The sequence below is a fragment of the Pristiophorus japonicus genome, chromosome 16 (genome assembly GCF_044704955.1).
Source record: "Pristiophorus japonicus isolate sPriJap1 chromosome 16, sPriJap1.hap1, whole genome shotgun sequence".
NCBI classification, from domain to species: domain Eukaryota; kingdom Metazoa; phylum Chordata; class Chondrichthyes; family Pristiophoridae; genus Pristiophorus; species Pristiophorus japonicus.
The window spans coordinates 43,622,206-43,642,036 of NC_091992.1; the positions used below are offsets into that span (position 1 = coordinate 43,622,206).

General features: G+C 47.6%; 1 long non-coding RNA gene across 2 annotated transcripts in view; it reads left to right on the forward strand.

Annotated features, from left to right (window-relative positions):
- Positions 1 to 288: 288 nt before the first annotated feature.
- LOC139227030 (uncharacterized) overlaps positions 289 to 19,831 on the forward strand; it is a 134,785-nt gene continuing 115,242 nt past the window's right edge. For both annotated transcript variants that reach the window (XR_011587356.1, XR_011587355.1), the window contains exon 1: positions 289 to 379. This is a non-coding gene — a long non-coding RNA (uncharacterized lncRNA). The remainder of the gene's footprint in view (positions 380 to 19,831) is intronic.

Sequence of the window (19,831 nt, forward strand, 5' to 3'; positions counted from 1 at the left end):
TATCTGACTGTCTGCATTTCAACACATATGCTGGGAACTTCCTCGTGGGTTCTTTCGATCAGCTTTCGCAGAAAATAGGTGGTAACCCCGTTTACAAATTTATTTGGGGTTTCTTCAGTGATATTCCAGCGAAGTTATGGGAGGAGAAATTCGGGATTTAAATTTTAAAGTAGAAAAAATGAGTACCAGGCGCTAATCTTTCTCTGTTTGAAAAAATATTTGGGGGTCGCGCTCCAGGAAGGAAGTGGAAGCGCTAAATCAGGTGCGCCACTTCCTTCCTGGAGCTCAAGAGGCAGCGGGCGGGATGGTGAGTTGAGCAGCGCTGCACACTGGGCCGTGTACCGCTGCCACATTGACAAGCTCCTTCCCTCCTTTAAAGGTGAGGACCATCGCTGCAGGCTCTGCAAAATAAAAACTTAGCTTCTCCTCAATAGCAACCGTGATCCGGCCCAATCAGCCCGATACACTAAAGCAGAGTGCCGGGCTGATCGATCACGGGCAGAGAATAACGGCAACAAACCTGAAAGAGAGCAGTTACATTTTTTTTAAACTTACCTCAGCCACCTCACCTTTAATCATCGCCCCCGAAGAATGCGGCCTCCCGATGGCCGGTTCCTGCAGCTGTCAGTGTTTTCGTCCGGCGATGCTGCAGGGGACGGAACCCAAGTTAGGGTGCGGGACACTGCCGACGATGATGTCACGGTCTCCGGGCGAAGGAGATCGGGCTGCAGCAGCATACTGCCGACGCAAACGGCCCGCCAAATATGGCGGGAGTCGATGTTATGGACTCGCCCGGTCGGTACCTGGTTAGCGCCCCCCTTCGGAGGCAATAATGGGAGGTGCTAAGGAGGCCAATTTCTCGGCTGTGGGAAGAACCGCTGAGAAAATTCTCAGCAATTACCTTTAATCATATTCTGAACCAAATATTCATCCAGTTCCTTTTCGAAAGAGCCAATCAAGACAATATCAATCATTTTTGTTAGAGGAGTTTATTTAGTACTCTGCAGTGAAACAATTTTATTTACCTCTGGTTTCACTTCTGACTTGTAATTTTTCCAGTTATGTCCTCGAGGTTTGTCACCATAGTTTAACTTAAATAACCTTAAATCAATTATCTGTGCCTCCTAGTATTGTAAAGACCCAGATCAAGGTTTATCAACCTGGAAGATGAACTCTGCTTCATCTCCACAGATGCTGCCTGACCTGCTGAGATTTCCAGAATTTTCTGTTTTTATTCCAGATCCAGCATCCGCAGTATTTTGCTTTTGTATCAAGGTTCATCTAATGGCTCAGCAAGATAACCCTGTGTTGATTTTAGCCGAGTGATAGTAGGAACAGTACAATTTGCTTCAGTGACCCGAGATTAGGGAAGGAAAACTGCTCAGCATTCAGAGTCCTGATGCATTGGTTGTAATTTACCAAAATTCCCTGGATTCTGGGGAGGTCCCAGCAGATTGGAAAATTGCAAATGTAATGCCCCTATTTAAAAAAGGAGGCAGACAAAAAGCAGGAAACGATAGACCAGTTAGCCTAATATCTGTGGTTGGGAAAATGTTGGAGTCCATTATTAAAGAAGCAGTAGCAGGACATTTGGCTAAGCAAAATTTGGTCAGGCAGAGTCAGCATGGATTTATGAAGGGGAAGTCATGTTTGACAAATTTGCTGGAGTTCTTTGAGAATGTAATGAACAGGGTGGATAAAGGGGAACCAGTGGATGTGGTGTATTTGGACTTCCAGAAGCCATTTGACAAGGTGCCACATAAAAGGTTATTGCACAAGATAAAAGTTCACGGGGTTGGGGGTAATATATTAGCATGGATAGAGGATTGACTAACTAACAGAAAACGGAGAGTCGGGATAAATGGTTAATTCTCTGGTTGGCAATCAGTAAATAGTGAGGTGCCACAGGGATCAGTGCTGGGACCCCAACTATTTACAATCTATATTAACGACTTGGAAGAGGGGACTGAGTGTAATGTTGCCAAGTTTGCTGACGATACAAAGATGGGAGGAAAAGCAACGTGTGAGCAGGACACAAAAAATCTGCACAAGGACATAGCCAGGCTAAGTGAGTGGGCAAAAGTTTGGCAGATGGAGTATAATGTTGGAAAGTGTGAGGCCATGCACTTCGGCAGAAAAAAATCAAAGAGCAAATAATTATTTAAGTGGAGAAAGATTGCAAAGTGCTGCAGTACAGCGGGACCTGGGGGTACTTGTGCATGAAACACAAAAGGATAGTATGCAGGTACAGCAAGTGATCAGGAATGCCAATGGTACCTTGGCCAAAAGCAGGGAAGTCTTGCTACAGCTATACAGGATTTTGGTGAGGCCACACCTCGAATATTGCGTGCAGTTTTGGTTTCCATATTTATGAAAAGATATACTTGTTTTGGAGGCAGTTCGGAGAAAGGTTCATTAGGTTGATTCCAGGGATGAGGGGGTTGACTTATGAGGAAAGGTTGAGTAGGTTAGGCCTCTACTCATTGGAGTTCAGAAGAATGAGAGATGATCTTATCGAAATGTGTAAGATTATGAGGATGCTTGACAAGGTGGATGCAGAGAGGATGTTTCCACTGATTGGGGAGACTAGAACTAGAGGCCATGATCTTAGAATATGGGGCCACCCATTTAAAACAGAGATGAGAAGAAATGTCTTCTCTCAGAGGGTTGTAAATCTGTAGAATTCGCTGCCTCAGGGAGCTGTGGAAGCTGGGACATTGAATAAATTTAAGACAGAAATAGACAGTTTCTTAAACGATAAGGGGTTATGGGGAGCAGGCGGGGAAGTGGAGCTGAGTCCATGTCAGATCAGCTATGATCTTATTGAATGGCGGAGCAGGCTCGAGGGGTCATATGGCCCACTCCTGTTCCTATTTCTTATGTTATGTTCTTATGATCACAATCCAATTCCTCTTCGTGGATATGTGTGAATGTGGGTGCATTTGTGTCCATACAATGACCATGTTATACCCTGTATCTGCAAAAACACATGACATAGTCTGCATCTGGGACATAGGTGATATATTTTCCATTTGGACAGGCATGTGATATATCCCACAGCTAAAACAAGTAAGCTGATTTATCTTGCATTTGGAATGAACATGAAAGGGGCAATTTTCCCTGAATACTTTCGGTGCTAAAGAGTCTCCGAGATGGTCAAAATGTGGTCATAACCTGAAATGCCATTTTGGCAAAGCTTGCACTCGGAACAGCTGCACAGTATTTTGGTGGATAGTGCTTCACCCAACGCCCTCTCCTAACAACGACCAGCTGTCAGGGAGTAAACACGGTGCTGATGTTGATTTCAAGTTTAAAGGGATACTCACTATTTCATGTTCATTGCTGCTGGAGCTCTGAAACACATTGAGAGACTTTCTGGGACACTTTGTCCAGACCTCACCAACACTCGAACATTTATTCCAGAAATTCTCTGAGGACTTCTCCTAAAAAGAGTGAGTGCTGTGCTACTCCACCTTATAGGAGCCACCAGGAGAAAGGGAGTGCTGGGTCTTGGACATCTTGCTTCGGGTCCCCCTAGGTCTGGACAAGGAATGGGAGGAGGACATGAGGCAGAGCAGCACCAGCTGCTGCGGGAGAGAGGGACAGGAGGGCGAGGCGCCGTCCTCCCCGCCGTGTGTACAGGACTTCCCTCCTCCTCTGAACCTCCTCCACCAGGACCTGCAGTGCCGCATCCGAGAATCTGTGTATCCTCTCCCTGGGTCCCTGAACCATCTTGCAATGTGCTACTGGGTGCCACTGAGCACTCCACACTGCCAGTGGAAGTGGGTACGAGGAACCCACATATATTGCTCCACGAAAATTGCGTCTCATCAGCACTTGAGTGTGAAACCAGCAGGTATCTGTTTTACTTCCTCCAGGCAAGTTCAAATGATGGTAATCACCAATTAGAACCAAAATTGTGCGTTAAATCCGGACTTTCAAAAAGGTGTGTCACATTATCAATACACCCATTTAGTGCCTGTTTTCACCCTTTGGCCAAAACAATCCTCCTGTATTCTGACGTGATACACATACATCATGATCAAATATGAAACATACCCTTTAACTGCAACAAATATGTGATGTATACAACTTAGGTAACAGACATGAATATATATCTGCACCTGGATCAGACATGTAACATATCCCTCGCCTGCAATAGATACATGGGCCCCGAAATTCCGCATTAACCCTGCTGGAAGCAGCTACTGGTGGCCTTCAATTCTAATCACTTTGTCGTTTGCAGAAACTGTGGAATGGCACTTCACTTGAATAGGCCTTGTCTAGTGTTGTGTATCGGTAAAGCATGCACTCCCTTGTTCCGCCACCAGGGAGCTCATCTCCTGAAGTCCCAAGGGATCCCAGCATCCCTTGGGAGCACTGTATATAAGCCGGCCCCGAAGGCCTGTTCCTCACTCTGGAGTGTCTTATTAAAGACTGAGGTCACTTACTTTAACCTCCCTGTGTGCAGCCTCATTGTGTGAGGAACACAATAACTGGCGACGAGAAAACGAATCCAATGCAAAGATGCAGCAAACTGTGGGCATCCTGGAGAAGTTCTCGGAGGGTGAGGACTGGGAAGACTATGTCAAACGGCTAGATCAGTACTTTGTAGCCAACGAGCTGGAGGGAGAAGGAAGCGCTGCAAAAAGGAGAGCGGTCCTCCTCACAATCTGCGGGGCACCGACCTACAGCCTCATGAAGAATCTTCTCGTGCCGGTGAAACCCACAGATAAGTTGTATGAGCAGTTGTGTACACTGGTTCGGGAGCATCTTAACCCGAGGGAGAGCGTGCTGATGGCGAGGTATCGGTTCTACACGTGCCAGCGATCTGAAGGTCAGAAAGTGGCGAGCTACATCACCGAGCTAAGGCGACTTGCAGGACAATGTGAGTTTGATGGCAACCTGGAGCAAATGCTCAGAGACTTTTTTGTACTGGGCATTGGCCACGAGACCATCCTACGAAAACTTTTGACTGTAGAGACTCTGACCCTCAGTAAAGCTATTGCGATAGCACAGGCATTTATGTCCACCAGTGATAACGCCAAGCAAATCTCTCAGCACACAAGTGCTAGCAATGTTCAGAAATTAACTGGAACTGTGTTTGCGAGCAGAAATGTACAGAGCAGAACCCACGAGTCTGCAACTGCCAGCAGGCCTCAGGTGACCCAGATGACTCAGCCCCCAACAAAGGATGAATGCAAGGCAATTCACACCTTGTTGGTGTTGTGGAAGCTTCCATTCAGCCCATTCATGCCGCTTCAAAGGGTATGTTTGCAAGAGCTGTGGAACAAGGGGCACCTCCAACAAGCTTGCAAACGAGCTGCAAGCTCTGCAAAACCTGCTAACCACCTCGTGGCAGAGGAAGATCGGTCCATGGTGGATCAAAGCAATTTCGAGCCTCAGAGAGGAGGCAGATGCTGAAGTACACGGGGTGCACACATTTTCGACGAAATGTCCACCTATAATGCTAAATGTAAAAGTGAATGGCTTACCCATAGCCATGGAACTGGACACTGGCGCTAACCAATCCATTTTAAAAAGATGTTTGAGAGAATGTGGTGCAACAAGGCATTCAGATCAGCCCTGAGCCCCATCTACACGAAACTAAGAACGTACACCAAAGAGCTTATCACTGTGCTGGGCAGCGCCATGGTCAAGGTCACCTATGAGGGCACGGTGCACGAACTGCCACTCTGGATTGTCCTGGGCGATGGCCCCACACTGCTTGAATGTAGCTGGCTGGGCAAAATCCGCTGGAACTGGGATGACATCCGAGCGCCATCACATGTCGATGAGGCCTCATGTACCCAGGTTCTTAACAAATTTCCTTCCCTTTTTGAGCCAGGCATTGGAAACTTTTCCGGGGCGAAGGTGCAGATCCACTTGGTCCCAGAGGCACGGACCCATTCACCACAAGGCGCGAGCGGTACCTCACATGATGAGGGAGAGAGTGGAAATTGAGCTGGACAGGCTGCAACGCGAGGGCATCATCTCCCCAGTGGAATTCAGCGAGTGGGCCAGCTCAATTGTTCCAGTACTCAAAAGTGATGGCATGGTCGGGATTTGCGGCGATTATAAAGTAACTATTAATAATTTCTCGCTACAGGACCAATACCCGCTACCTAAGGCAGACGACCTATTTGCGACGCTGGCAGGAGGCAAGATGTTCACCAAGCTCGACCTAACTTCGGCCTACATGATGCAGGAGCTGGAGGAGTCTTCGAAGGGCCTCACCTGCATCAACACGCAGAAGGGACTGTTCATCTAAAACAGATGCCTGTTTGGAATTCGGTCGGCTGCAGCGATCTTCCAGAGAAACATGGAGAACCTACTCAAGACGGTACCACACATGGTGGTCTTTCAGGTCGACATATTTGTCACGGGTCGGGACACCAAAGAGCATCTACAAAACCTGGAGGAGGTCCTCCAGCGACTGGATCGCGTAGGGCCGCAGCTGAAGAGGTCAAAATAGAAACATAGAAAATAGGTGCAGGAGTGGGCCATCCGGCCCTTTGAGCCTGCACCACCATTCAATAAGATCATGGCTGATCATTCCTTCAGTACCCCATTCCTACTTTCTCTCCATACCCCTTGATCCCTTTAGCCACAAGGGCCATATCTAACTCCCTCTTGAATATATCCAATGAACTGGCATCAACAACTCTCTGCGGCAGGGAATTCCATAAGTTAACAACTCTGAGTGAAGAAGTTCCTCCTCATCTCAGTTCTAAATGGCTTACCCCTTATCCTAAGACTATGTCCCCTGGTTCTGGACTTCCCCAACATCGGGAACATTCTTTCTGCATCTAACCTGTCCAGTCCCGTCAGAATTTTATATGTTTCTATGAGATCCCCTCTCATCCTTCTAAACTCCAGTGAATACAGGCCCAGTCGATCCAGTCTCTCCTCATATGTCAGTCCTGCCATCCCAGGAATCAGTCTGGTGAACCTCCGCTGCACTCCCTCAATAGCAAGAACGTCCTTCCTCAGATTAGGAGACCAAAACTGAACACAATATTCCAGGTGGGACCTCACCAAGGCCCTGTACAACTGCAGTAAGACTTCCTTGCTCCTATACTCAAATCCCCTTGCTATGAAGGCCAACATACCACTTGCCTTCTTCATCGCCTGCTGTACCTGCAAGCCAATCTTCAATGTCTGATGAATCATGACACCCAGCTCTCGCTGCACCTCCCCTTTTCCTAATCTGCCGCCATTCAGATAATATTCTGCCTTCGTGTTTTTGCCCCCAAAGTGGATAAACTCACATTTATCCACATTATACTGCATTTGCCATGTATTTGCCCAATCGCCTAATCTGTCCAAATCACCCTGCAGCCTCTTGGCGTCCTCCTCACAGCTCACATCGTCACCCACTTTAGTGTCAACTGCAAACTTGGAGATATTACACTCAATTCCATCATCTAAATCATTAATCTATATTGTAAAGAGCTGGGGTCCCAGCACTGAGCCCTGCAGCACTCCACTAGTCACTGCCTGCTATTCTGAAAAGGACCCGTTAATCCCGACTCTCTGCTTCCTGTCTGCCAACCAGTTCTTTATCCATGTCAGTATATTACCCCCAATACCATGTGCTTTGATTTTGCACACCAATCTCTTGTGTGGGGCCTTGTCAAAAGCCTTTTGAAAGTCCAAATACACCACATCCACTGGTTCTCCCCTGTCCACTCTACTAGTTACATCCTCAAAAAATTCCAGAAGATTTGTCAAGCATGTTTTCCTCTTCATAAATCCATGCTGACTTGGACCAATCCTAACACTACTTTCCAAATGTGCTGCTATTTCATCTTGACTGATTGATTCCAACATTTTCCCCACTACTGATGGCAGGCTAACTGGTCTATAATTACTCGTTTTCTCTCTCTCCTTTTTAAAAAAGTGGTGTTACATTAGCAACCCTCCAGTCCATAGGAACTGATCCAGAGTCGATAGACTGTTGGAAGATTATCACCAATGCATCCACTATTTCTAGGGCCATTTCCTTAAGTACTCTGGGATGTAGACTATCAGGCCCTGAGGATTTATCGGCCTTCAATCCCGTCAATTTCCCTAACACAATTGCCCGCCTAATAAGGATATCCTTCAATTCCTCCTTTTCACTTGACCTTTGGACCCCTAGTACATCGGGAAGGTTATTTGTGTCTTCCTTTGTGAAGACAGAACCAAAGTACTTGTTGAATTGGTCTGCCATTTCATTGTAAACCATTATAAGTTCACCCGAATCCGACTGTAAGGGACCAACGTTTGTCTTCGCTAATCTTTTTCTCTTCACCTATCTACAGATGCTTTTGCAGTCATTTTTTTATGTTTCCAGCAAGCTTCCTCTCGTACTCTGTTTTCCCCTTCTTAATGAAACCCTTTGTCCTCCTGTGCTGTATTCTAAATTTCTCCCAGTCCTCCGGCTTGCTACTTTTTCTGGCTAATTTGTATGCCTCTTCCTTGGATTTAACACTATCCTTAATTTCCCTTGTTAGCCACAGTTGAGCCACCTTCCCCATTTTATTTTTACTCCAGACAGGGATGTACAATTGTTGAAGTTCGTCCATATGATCTTTAAAGGTTTGCCATTGCCCATCCACCGTCAACCCTTTAAGTATCATTTGCCAGTCTAATCTAGCCAATTCGCACTTCATACCATCAAAGTTACCTTTCCTTAAGTTCAGGACCCTAGTTTCTGAATTAACTTTGTCACTATCCATCTTAATAAAGAATTTTACCATATTATGGTCACTCTTCCCTAAGGGGCCTCGCACAACAAGATTGCTAATTAATCCCTTCTCATTACACATCAGCCAGTCTAGGATGGCCAGCTCTCTGGTTGGTTCCATGACATATTGGTCGAGAAAACCATCCCTAATACACTCCAGGAAATCCTCCTCCACCGCATTGTTACCAGTTAGGTTAGCCCAATCAATATGTCGATTAAAGTCGCCCATGATTACTGCCGTACCTTTATTGCACACCTCCCTTGTTTCTTGTTTGATGCTGTCCCCAACCTCACTACTACTATGTGGTGGCCTGTACACAACTCCCAGTAGCGTTTCTGCCCTTTGGTATTCCGTAGCTCTACCCATACCGATTCCACATCATCCAAGCTAATGTCCTTCCTTACAATTGCATTAATTTCCTCTTTAACCAGCAACGCCACCCCGCCTCCTTTTCCTTTCTGTCTATCCTTCCTAAATGCTGAATACCCCTGGATGATGAGTTCCAAGCCTTGGTAACCTTGGAGCCATGTCTCCGTGATGCCAATCACATAGCCGTTAACTGCTATCTGCGCAGTTAGTTCGTCCACCTTTTTCCGAATACTCCTTGCATTGAGGCACAGAGCCTTCAGGCTTGTCTTTTTAACACACTTTGACCCTTTAGAATTCTGCTGTAAAGTGGCCCTTTTCTTTTTTGCCTTGGGTTTCGCTGCCCTCCACTTTTACTATTCTCCTTTCTATCTTTTGCTTCTGCTCCCATTTTATTTCCCTCTGTCTCCCTGCATAGATTCCCATTCCCCTGCCATATTAGTTTAACTCCTCCCAAACAGCACAGCAAACACTCCCCCTCGGACATTGGTTCCGGCCTGCCCAGGTGCAGACCGTCCGGTTTGTACTGGTCCCACCTCCCCCAGAATCGGTTCCAATGTCCCAGGAATTTGAATCCCTCCTTTCTGCACCACTGCTCAAAGCACATATTCATCTGAGCTATTCTGCGATTCCTACTCTGACTAGCACGTGGCACTGCTAGCAATCCTGAGATTACTACTTTTGAGGTCCTACTTTTTAATTTAACTCCTAGCTCCCTAAATTCGTCTCGTAGGACCTCATCCCGTTTTTTACCTACATCGTTGGTACTTATATACACCACGGCAACTGGCTGTTCACCCTCCCTTTTCAGAATGTCCTGCACCTGCTCCGAGACATCCTTGACCCTTGCACCAGGGAGGCAACATACCATCCTGGAGTCTCATGGTAACAGAAGTGGATAAAGATCGCGGCGGACAGCATTCGGCCCACAGACACCAAGACAGAGGCCATCAGGAACGCTCCCAGGCCACAGAAAGTCACACAGCTGCGGTTGTTCCTGGGACTCCTCAACTATTTTGGTAACTTTCTACCGGGGTTAAGCACCCTTTTAGAGCCCCTACATGTGTTATTGCACAAAGGTGAGAACTTGGTATGGGGAAAAAAGCAAGTAATTGCTTTTGAGAAAGCCAGAAACATTTTATGCTCCAACAAGCTGCTTGTATTGTATAACCCGTGTAAAAGACTTGTGCTAGCATGTGACGCGCCGTCGTAAGGAGTCGGGTGTGTATTACAACAAGCTAATGTTGCGGGGAAGTTGCAACCTGTCGCCTATGCTTCCAGGGGCTCGTGTAAGGCCGAGAGGGCCTACAATGTGATTGAGAAAGAGGCATTAGCGTGTGTGTTCGGGGTAAAGAAAATGCATCAGTACCTGTTTGGCCTCAAATTTGAGCTGGAAACTGATCACAAGCCCCTCACATCCCTGTTCACTGAAAACAAGGGGATAAATACTAATGCCTCAGCCCGCATACAAAGGTGGGCACTCATGCTATCAGCGTATAACTATACCATCCGCCACAGGCCAGACACCGAGAACTGTGCGGATGCTCTCAGTCGGCTACCATTGCCCACCATGAGGGAGGAAATGGCGCAGCCTGCAAACTTGTTGGTTGTGGCGCAGCCCGCAGACTTGTTGATGGTCATGGAAGTGTTTGAAAATGATAAATCACCTGTCACGGCCCACCAGATTACGACTTGAACCAGCCAAGATCCTCTGCTGTCCCTAGTAAAAAACTGTGTACTGCATGGGAGCTGGGCCAGCATCCCTATTGAAATGCAAGAGCCAATCAAGCCGTTCCAGTGGCGAAAGGATGAGCTGTCCATTCAGGCAGACTGCCTGTTGTGGGGTAACTGCTTAGTGTTACCAAAAATGGGCAGGGAGACCTTCATCTCGGATCTCCACAGCACACACCTGGGTATAGTAATGATGAAAGCGATAGCCAGATCCCACGTGTGGTGGCCCGGTATCGACTCTGACTTAGAGTCCTGTGTCCGGCAATGCAGCGTATGTGCTCAGTTGAGCAACGCGCCCAGAGAGGCACCACTATGTTTGTGGTCCTGGCCCTCCAGACCATGGTCGAGGATCCATGTCGACTATACGGGCCCGTTTCTCGGTAAAATGTTCCTGGTGGTGGTGGATGCTTTTTCAAAATGGATTGAATGCGAAATAATGTCGGGAAGCACCGCCACCGCCACCATTGAAAGCCTGAGGGCCATGTTTGCCATCCACGGCCTGCTTGACATACTGGTCAGTGACAACGGGCCATGTTTCACCAATGCCGAATTTAAAGAATTCATGACCCGCAATGGGATCAAACATGTCACCTCGGCCCCGTTTAAACCAGCCTCCAATCGGCAGGCAGAGCGGGCAGTACAAACCATCAAGCAGAGCCATAAACGAGTCATAGAAGGCTCACTCCAAACCCGCCTGTCTTGAGTACTGCTCAGCTAGCGCACAAGACCCCACTCGCTCATAGGGGTGCCCCCGGCTGAGCTACTCATGAAAAGGACACTTAAAACCAGACTCTCTCTGGTTCACCCCAACCTGCATGATCAGATAGAGAGCACGCGGCAGCAACAAAGTGTAAACGATGGTCCCGCCACTGTGTCACGGGAAATTAATCTGAATGACCCTGTGTATGTGCTAAACTATGGACATGATGCCAAGTGTATCGCGGGCACGGTGATAGCTCAAGAAGGGAATAGGGTGTTTGTAGTCAAACTAGACAATGGACAAATTTGCAGAAAGCACCTGGACCAAACGAGGCTGCGGTTCACAGACTGCCCTGAACAACCCACAGCAGACACCACCTTTTTCGAGCCCACAACACACACCCAAAGGATCAACGACACCATGCCGGACCAGGAAATCGAACCCATCACGCCCAACAGACCAGCGTGGCCAGGCTCACCTAGCAGCCCTGCAGGGCACAGCCAACACACCAGCCCAGCGAGGGCACAGCCAACACACCAGAACAGACATTTGTACCGAGGCGGTCCATCAGGGAAAGAAAGGCTCCCGACCGCCTCACCTTGTAAATAGTTTTCACTTTGACTTTGAGGGGGGGGGAGTGATGTGTATCTGTAAAACATGCACTCCCATGTTCTGCCACCAGGGAGCTCATCCCCTGAAGTCCCAAGGGATCCCAGCATCCCTTGGGAGCACTGTATATAAACTGGCCCCTAAGGCCTGTTCCTCACTCTGGAGTGTCTTATAAAGACTGAGGTCACTGTTACTTTAACCTCCCTGAGTGCAGCCTCACTTTGTTGGAACACAATATATAGTGCCCCTCGGCGCGCTTCATTGGCATTTTCCTGCCCCATGCCACCTGAAATTTGAACAGTTAGCCAGGTTAGGAGGGGGCTGCACGGGACTCTTCCCTCCATCACTCCCACCAGCAGTGGGGGCCCACATTCATCCTTGTTTTTGGCCATTACACCTCATGTTTCTTGCTATACCGATCACCACTAAAACGCCAGGTCCTGATTGAGGCTCAGGAGAAGGAACTCCCAGCTTAGCGAACTCCCAGCCCTGGTCTCACCCCATGTCCATGACTTGCCTTGTAAGGGGTGGATGGAGGTTCTGCCATTTACAAGGCAACATGGAAACTGGTAGAAACAGCGTAATCTTCGTAACCAGGTCTCTCCCGTTTCCTTAGGAGTTCTGTTGGTCTCCTGCCGAAGTTACAGTAGAATCTCTCAGTAATTTTGGGGCCATGGTAGATACTTCAGGGGGAAAATTCAGGTCGTTTGTGTCTCCCATTGGACACACATGACTTTTCATCTGGGCGCGGTGCCACTACAAACTCCCACTCACCCTGCTCCTACCGGTAGAGCCCTGGGCTGCTGCACCGGCGATGGCGATGTCAACACCATACACAGTGACCCGTTTTGCACCCCGCAGTAAAAATTTGGTCGTGCCCCATGAAGCTGCCGCGGGCTGTAGGCCGCTCGTGGGGCAAAAATTATAGGGGAGGTGCGGCAGTGAAAAATTTAAAAATGGCCGACTTACCGGTCGCGACCGTCTTGATTGCAGATTATGGATTCCGTGCAACCCGGCAATTTACTGCCCCTTCTCCCTCCTGCAGAGTCGGCAGCTTGGTACTCCCATAGCGCTGGAAAATTTGTGTTCCTTTGCGCCTCGGTCCCAGCTCCAAAAGGAAGTGGAGCCCGAGATTTTGCACTCCACTTCCTCTCAAAGGCGGTAAACCCAATATAGCTGGATGGCGGTGTGAGCTGTGAGAAGGATGCTAAGAGGCTGCAGGGTGACTTGGGCAGGTTAGGTGAGTGGGCAAATGCATGGCAGATGCAATATAATGTGAATAAATGTGAGTTTATCCACTTTGGAGGCAAAATCACAAAGGCAGAATATTATCTGAATGGCGGCAGATTAGGAAAAGGGGAGGTGCAACAAGACCTGGGTGTCATGGTACATCAGTCATTGAAAGTTGGCATGCAGGTACAGCAAGCGGTGAAGAAGGCAAATGATTTGTTGGCCTTCATAGCTAGGGGATTTGAATATAGGAGCAGGGAGGTCTTACTGCAGTTGTACAGGGCCTTGGTGAGGCCTCACTTGGAATATTGTGTTCAGTTTTGGTCGTCTCCTAATCTGAGGAAGGACGTTCTTGCTATTGAAGGAGTGCAGCGAAGGTTCACCAGACTGATTCCCGGGATGGCAGGAGTGACATATGAGGAGAGATTGGATCGACTAGGCCTGTATTCACTGGAGCTTAGAGGGATGAGAGGGGATCTCATAGAAATATATAAAATTCTGATAGGACTGGACAGGTTAGATGCAGGAACAATGTTCCCGATGTTGGGGAAGTCCAGAACCAGAGGACACAGTCTAAGGATAAGGGGTAAGCCATTTAGGACCGAGATGAGGAGAAACTTCTTCACTCATGAGTTGCTAACCTGTGGAATTCCCGAGTGCAGAGAGTTGTTGATGCCAGTTTGCTGGATATATTCAAGAGGGAGTTAGCTATGGCCCTTACGGCTAAAGAGATCAAGGGATATGGAGAGAAAGCAGGAAAGGAGTACTGAGGTGAATGATCAGCAATGATCTTATTGAATGGTGATGCAGGCTCGAAGTGCCAAATGGCCTACTCCTGCACCTATTTTCTATGTTTCTCTGTTTCTATGATCGAATCATCTGCCTGCCGTACCAGTGAACTCAACCAAATTCCCCTTTCAACATTTGTCCCACACCATACTTTCTTTCTGTTACTGACCAACACAGCATCCTCTCAGCCACAATGCTGAAATAAAATCCACAACAAAAAAAACTTTCCAATCCAATTTTATCCATATATGCATCAAAAAATCAACTAATCAGCAATGTGTATTTCCTTAGTGAGTCTCTTGCATGAACCTTTGTCTATCCTGGTGCTCCTACACAGTGCTACCCCAGTGCTTACAGCATGACCGATGGATAGCTGCTGACTTTCAGTGGGGGAGACTGCATGTAGCCTTTCAGGACGACCTCAAGGAACTGATGGCTGGGAGTGTGAAATCGAGTGACAGTGTTTCTTCTTCTTCTTCTTCATTCTCCTCTCCCTTTTATTGTTCAACCATTGGCTGGGCAGGCTGGATTTCTTTGGTGTCTGAAATGAGGAAGGCACAAGGGTTGTGGTGAGGGGAGTGGGGTAAAACAAGATGTGCATGCTTACACCATGTGCAGCTTGTAAATTAGAAGCTATTGTGGGATGAGGGGGAAATGGGATGTGAGGAGGATAATATATGAGGATACTGGCATCTTGTATTCCTTCAGCCATGCCATTGGCCAAGGGCTCAGCAATGCCAAGAATGGCCGGCACTGTCTCCTCCAAGGGGATGAAATGAAGTAAGGTGTGTCTTGTGTTTGGTAGAGATTGTTGTTAGGTGAGTGATGGTGGCTGGGGGGTGGTGGAGGTTGTGCACTGAGCAGTGCGTGGGGCTAGTGATACAGTTGGTAGGAGGGGATTTTTGAGGGTGCATCCACTGACCTTGACCACTCATCTGAGGTTATGAAACTTCTTTGGGCACTAGTGCTGTTAGCGTTAGTGTTTTCTCAGAAGAATCACTCAACACTCAGAGTCGGTTCCAATTCTGATGCGGCCTTTATTACGCTTAGCGGGGAGGAAATCACAAGACTGAGTCCAGGCTTCTCTCCACAGAACAAAGGGTTACATTCACTTTTATATGTTTCACAACAGTTACAAACAGTTTACTACAGTTACACAGCCCATCACGGCTGGACACAAGCCAATCACAACGATTATAGATTACATATAGGTTCTTTTCACCCAATAGAATTACCCTTATGTCTCAGGAACCATGTGTTCGTCTCTTGTCAGCTTGGGCTGATTGATATTGGTTTATAACCTTGTTTACAGGAGATGGGTTCCCTTCTTATCTCTTTCCTCCTGGGGAATTAATTGGCTTATGGCCTTGAATACAGGAGATGGGTTCTCTCCTCATTATTCTTATCCTGCATCCAAGGCATTCCTATAGTGGGCCTCACAGGGTTATTGCTCGGTCATTGAACATTCAACAGTTCACAGCTTGACTACCTGATTTCCCATCATGCCTGGGCAGCCATTTTATGTGTGGCCACTTTAAACTTATATGCGTTTAGATATATCTAGCAGGTGCCTAATGCCTAGTATTCTGGTATATTCTAAAGGTGCCTACCTCCTACAACAAGTGCCATGTCTTGGGCGAAATTGCTGGCAGTGATGGCCTCGGCAATCTGATCCCACATACTTTCGGGAGGACCTCCTGGCCCCTTGTGGGTAGAGGACCTCTCTTTCAGTTGTTCACCCACTGCATAAAAGCCTCGTGCTGCATCCGAGACTCTTTCCCTGGTCTGTTGAGCCATTTGGATTAGTGCTGTGGCACGTTTCACATTTTGCATCCATAGAAGGCAGCTCACCTTTAAGAGGTGCAGACTGCCTTTAAGTGGTGCAGGCTAGCTTAAAGCGAACATCGAGAACTTCAGCGCCCTGTTGAGCACACAACTTGTCAGCAGCATGTTCAGTGCTGGGCAGTGTACTATAAGCATGTAAAGTAGCAGGCAGCACAAATTTGACATTTTGTCGACACTCCTTTCAATGGGTGCGCATCATGGTGCCCATGCCCATTTTTCAGCTTTATCCAGTTTCACCCTCTGTGACTTTTGATGGCTAACACAGTAATAGTTAAACAGTGCATGTTTCTCTTTGGCAGCCACTTGAACACCAGGGAAGTGTGTATTTGTATTGGAATGAAACTGAATCCTTTAGTTGTCTGGGAAGTGATTCTTTCTCAGGAAAAACTGAAAGAGGAGATGGTTTCCTGTAGTGATCACAGAGCAATCTCCTTGAGTGAATGGAATAAGGTCTGAGCATTACTGAAGCTAGCAGGAGTTCAATTTATGTAAGAGCTAGATTTCTGCACATAACTACTAGAATTATGCCAAGATCCTTCACCAATTGATCTTTATTTTAGTGATCTGTTTTTGTTTTACACACAGCTTGTACCAAGCTTCACCTTCTCAAATGGATTTTACTTTTATCATAGAAGTGGCCACAGAATTGAAGAAATCCTTGGGGATTTCCTCTTTCCTTTTGATCCTTTTAATGGCCTCAGTGTCAGAATCACTTTCTCCTTTGCCTTCTCTTAGTTAATATGCAGAAATATGAGGTCAGATGGAAACTGTAGTATATGGAGAAAGAGTCAGACTGAACACTGTGAGCTCAAAGTAAAGTGTGACCTTAGTCTTTTATTGCCGGTCTCCAGAATGCCTCTCCAACCTGTGAAGCACTCTTAAATACCTGTGCTCCCAAGGGATTATGAGATCCCTTGGGACTCCAGGGAATGAGCCCTCTGGTGGCTGTACAGAGTATATACAAGTCCAGATACATAACAACATTCCCTCCTAAAGTCAACATTTACTATTTACAATGTGAGTCAATCTGGGGCCCTTCTTGCCCTGGTTGATCGTCTCGGTGTGAAGGCTGGTGCTGTTGAGTCATTTGTTGGGCCCTCGCTGGGCTGCTGTGCAGTTGGCCTTGCTGGGCTGCCTGGTGTGTTGGGCCCTGCAGGGCTGCTGTGGATGATGGGTTCTGCTTCGTGGTCAACCGTGGTGCCAGTTGCCACTAGTGTGTATGTTAGGGGATCAAAAAAGGTAGGGTCCAAGGTGGGTTGCTCAGGATAGTCTGTGAATCTGAGTTTGATTTGGTCCGAGTGTTTCTGGTGAATTCCATTTGAAAGTTTGACCCGAAACACCCTCCTCCCCTCTTTGGCCACGAGAGTGCCGGGAAGCCACTTGGGACCTTGCCCATAATTTTATACAAATACAGGATCATTGACTTCAATCTCGTGTGACACATTTGCGCTATCATGGTATGCACTTTGTTGAAGCCGCCTGCTCTCTACTTGTTCATGTAAATCAGGGTGAACTAACGGGAGCCTTGTCTTAAGTGCTCTTTTCATGAGCAGTTCAGCAGGTGGGATCTCAGTGAGTGAGTGGGGTCTCATGCAGTAGCTAAGCAGGACTCGGCATAGGCGAGTCTGCAGTGAGCCTTTACTTACCCTCTTCAAGCCTTGCTTGATTGTTTGCACTGCTCTCTCTGCCTGACCATTGGGTGCTGGTTTAAACGGGGCAGATGTGACATGTTTGATCCCGTTACGGGTCATAAATTCTTTGAACTCAGCACTGGTAAAACGTGGCTCGTTGTCGCTCACCAGGACATCGGGTAAGCCATGTGTGGCAAACATAGCCCGCAGGCTTTCAGTGGTGGCAGCGGATGTGCTAGCTGACATTATCTCACATTCAATCCACTTGGAGTACGCGTCTACAACCACAAGGAACATTTTACCCAAGAATGGGCCTGCATAGTCGACGTGTACCCTAAACCACGGTTTGGAGGGCCAAGACCATAAACTTAGCGGCGTCTCCCTAGGTACATTGTTTATCTGCGAGCATGTATTACATCTGTGAACGCAGGACTCTAAGTCTGCATCGATGCCGGGCCACCAACATGGGATCTGGCTATCGCTTTTATCATTATGATGCCTGGATGGGTACTGTGGCGGTCATTGATGAAGGTGTCTCTGCCCTTCTTGGGGACCACTACTCGATTGCCCCACAGAAGGCAGTCTTTTCATCTTTGCGCCAGTGGAACGGCTTTATCTCTTCCTGCATTTCAACTGGGACACTGTAGCAGCTCCCGTGAAGCACACAGCTTTTGACTAGAGATTATAAGGGGTCCTGGCTTGTCCAGGTTTTGATCTGCCGGGCAGTGATGGGTGATTGCTCACTCTCAAATGCTTCCATAACCATGGCTAGATCTGTGGGCTGCGCCATTTCCACCCCCATGGTGGGCAATGGCAGCCTACTGAGAGCATCGGCGCAGTTTTCTGTGCCTGTGGCGGATGGCGTAGTTGTATGTGGACAACATGAGCACCCATCTCTGGATGCAGGCCGATAAGTTGGTATTTATCCCTTTGCTCTCAGAAAACAAGGATATAAGTGGCTTTTGGTCAGTTTCCAATACGAATTTTAGCCCAAACAGGTATTGATGCATTTTCTTTACCCCATTGACACACGCTAACGCTTCTTTTTCAATCATGCTGTAGGCTCTCTCGGCCTTAGACAGACTCCTGCATGCATAAACAACCGGTTGCAGTTTCCTGAAATCATTAGCTTGTTGCAATACACACCCGAAGCCATATGACGACGCATCATATGCTAGTACCAAACGCTTACATGGATCATACAAAACAAGCAATTTGTTTGAGCATAACAATTTTCTCGCTTGTACAAAGGCATTTTCTTGGCTTTTGCCCCAAACCCATTCGTCCCCTTTTCGTAGTAAGACATGTAGTGGTTCTCGCAGGGTGCTGAGACCCGGTAGGAAGTTACCAAAGTAGTTCAAGATCCCAGGAGTGACCGCAGCCCCATCACGTTCTGTGGCCTCGGTGCGTTCTCGATTGCCTCCGGCTTCGCATTGGTGGGCCTGATGTCGTCCGCCGCAATCCTTCTTCCCAAGAACTCCACTTCAGGTACCAGGAAAACGCACTTCGAGCATTTTAACCTGAGCCCCACGCGGTTGAGCCGACGAACCTCCTCCAGGTTTTGCAGATGCTCGACTGTGTTCTGACCTGTGACCAAGATGTCATCCTGGAAGACCACGGTGTGCGGGACCGACTTCAGTAAACTTTCCATGTTTCTCTGGAATATTGCCACCCCTGATCGGATTCCAACGGGCATCTGTTATAAACAAAAAGACCTGTTGATGCAGGTGAGGGCCTTCAATGATTCCTCCAGTTCCTGTGTCATGTAGGCTGAAGTCAGATCCAGCTTCGTGAACGTCTTTCCTCCCGCCAGTGTTACAAAGAGGTCGTAGGCTTTTGGAAGTGGGTATTGGTCCTGCAGCGAGAAACGATTGATAGTTACTTTGTAATCGCCACAGATTCTGACGGTGCCGTCTCCCTTGAGGACTGGGACAATAGAACTGGCTCACTCCCTGAACTCGATCAGTGAGATCATGCCCTCTCTTTGTAGTTGGTCTAGCTCGATCTCTACCCTTTCTCTCATCATGTACGGTACTGCTCCTTGTGATGGATGGACCGCGCCGCCCGAATTCGGTGGATCTGCATTTTTGCTCCTTGGAATGTCCCGATGCCTGATTCAAACAGTGAAGGAAATTTGTTTAAGACCTGTGCACACGAAGTATCATCAGCGGGTGATAGCGCTTGGATGTCGTCCCAGT